Source organism: Aegilops tauschii, chromosome 7, assembly GCF_002575655.3.
Source record: "Aegilops tauschii subsp. strangulata cultivar AL8/78 chromosome 7, Aet v6.0, whole genome shotgun sequence".
NCBI classification, from domain to species: Eukaryota; Viridiplantae; Streptophyta; class Magnoliopsida; order Poales; family Poaceae; genus Aegilops; species Aegilops tauschii.
In genome coordinates, this window is record NC_053041.3 from 574,479,216 (window position 1) to 574,481,666 (window position 2,451).

General features: G+C 36.4%; 1 long non-coding RNA gene across 1 annotated transcript; it reads right to left on the reverse strand.

Annotated features, from left to right (window-relative positions):
- Positions 1-401: 401 nt before the first annotated feature.
- On the reverse strand, positions 402-1,545 carry LOC120969609 (uncharacterized). Its single transcript, XR_005763941.3, has 2 exons — positions 852-1,545; positions 402-783 (listed from the first exon to the last, which is right to left on the reverse strand). It is a non-coding gene; the product is annotated as an uncharacterized lncRNA (long non-coding RNA).
- Between the last annotated feature and the right edge of the window lie 906 nt (positions 1,546-2,451).

Below are 2,451 nucleotides of genomic sequence, written 5' to 3' on the forward strand. Positions count from 1 at the left end.
CTAAAAAACTGTGGTATTCTAAGAATACTTAGAAAATACTTTGCTATCAAACAGGGCCTAAACTGTTTGTTATGTTTAGCCATAGTATTACAGTTTCTTTTGTGTGGGCGAAGTAATCTGAGTAGTTCTTCTTTGGTTATTGCGAATGAAATAATATGAGTTGTTCTTATAAAGTGGACGAAATATTGTTTTCACTAACATCGTGAGATGAGAACTTTGTTTTGTTTTGATGAAGTGTTGCTGTGACATGCTTCGTTTTGCCTTAAGCCTTTTGTTTGTCTCATGGAACCCTAAAGAAAAAGCCACTCTCACATTTTTTCGGAAGTGCTGATGTGGCCAGCTCCATTTTTTTAAGCTTTATTTTTCTCAAGGAAGTAATTAGCATACCGGCAGCTCATTGCTAAAAGGGAAAGAAACAACCTCTCTCTTTTTATTATCTTTGAAGTGATGCTGTCACGACAACATCATTTTTAAGAGAACAACAATTTATTTTCATGCTAAAGGCGTCAATCTCACTAACAGCACTAATATTTCACTAGTGATTTGTCCATCATACATTGCATATTCAGGCGCCATTTTTGTCCCCTTCTAGTGGCACCGCTAGTTGATCAACTGAAGTCTTATCATCGCAGCTAATGCAGTAGCAAAGAATTTCACCAGGATTGCCAGTAAAACCGCATGTCCCATCTTGGTACTTTTGTTTTATGCAAAAATTCAAACATTTTATACCATCACAACGACCAGGAAGTTTGTAGCGGTGTTGGTTACACCTAGCTTCTGTACCTGTACTAACAAAATTCCATGAGAAGATAAAATATTTGAAGAGCTTTTCTACTATGTTCTGTACTTACTGTAACAGAAGATGACGACTAATATGAACATATATACAAGAACTAATGCCGTCTTGTGTGCCATGGGTATACTTGGATTGACGACTTGAGACGTAGAAGGTCAGCGTTGGATTGATAACTTGATATCTATGAGGCCGGATTCGGTAGACATGTCTATTTATATTGTTAGCTTTGTATATGAAAAACTAGAATTGGTAATTTTGTTTTGTTATGTTGGCAACCATTAAGTAATGATTAATGAGTTGATAAGGTGGACATAATCCTTATCTAATTGACATTTATGAGATTCCTTTGAATAGGAACACTTCTATTCCCCAAATAAGAATTGTGGGTTTATCTTAAGTAATTGCTTCACATAGAAGTCTTTCAGGATAAAATAATAACTTTTAAGGTATTGCTATAGTTAGTGCATATAATGGTATAATGACTCCTACAAGTGCATGGGGCTGGTTAGCGGCTTTTGAAGTAAGAGTATCAATCCCATGAAGAGCTGAGGAAATGGTGTTTGCTTTATAGAGGTTTACCGCAATGTTTATGCAAGTTATCTTTGATAACAAGGAAGAGTGTTGTGATGGTGAAAGTTAAAAATTGTTTGTGAGAAAGAATTGGAGTGCAAGTGATTGTAACGAAGAGCAAGAGAGTAATGGAGATGAAAACTGCATTAGTGCTAAAGACATTCTCGAGGGATCGTCGCGAGGAGGGCTCGACCTGTAGACCCTCGAGCAGGGGGAGCTTACCCCCTCACACCCCCACAAGGGGTCATGCCCCCTCGAGGCCCACTCACAAGGCCTTATATTTCTTTTGAGATGCTATAGCGTTGCAAGTTCAGATAATCCGATATAATGTGTTTATATGCATAACTTGCTTTTTCCAAAGTTAGCAGTGGAGGTTGATCCATAGAGCCCACCACATGTACTTCATTCACTGCTTTAGAAATAGAAAATCAGCCTAGGATAGTCCCAACATTGAGAATGAGACTTTTAGTTCTGTATATTCAACGTAGAAAAAGCTTAAATAGGAAATGATGTAAAAAGTTTGTGTTCTCTGTCAACTACGACGGTTTACATCTGTAAGCCTGATACTTTGAAAAAGATTGTTCAGTTTGCACACAAAGTGCATCAAGTTTTTCCTATAACTCTCTCAAAAAATTTACCACACCCTATATGAGTCACATAATGACAACATGCCAATTTTCATCCTTGTCCGATCTCATCTACATATGATTTTGATTCAAGGAGCATTTTGCTCATTCTAGTGGCTAAAAATTCATTTAATGCTTTGAAAGTAGTAAATCAATCCAGAATAGTTCCGAATTTGATAATGAGACTTTCAATTCTGTATATTAAACATAGAAAAAATTTAAAGAGAAAATTATGTAAAAAAAATTAAGTTCTCTGTCGACTACGACGATTTCCATTCATAACCCTTATACTTCGAAAATAGATGTTCAGTTTGCGCACGAAGTGCATCAAGTTTTTCCCACACCCTATATGGGTCATATAATGACAACATGCCAAGCTTCATCCTTGTCAAAGCTCATCTGCCTATGTTTTTGAATAGAGGAACATTTTGCTCATTTTAATGGCTACAAATTATTTAA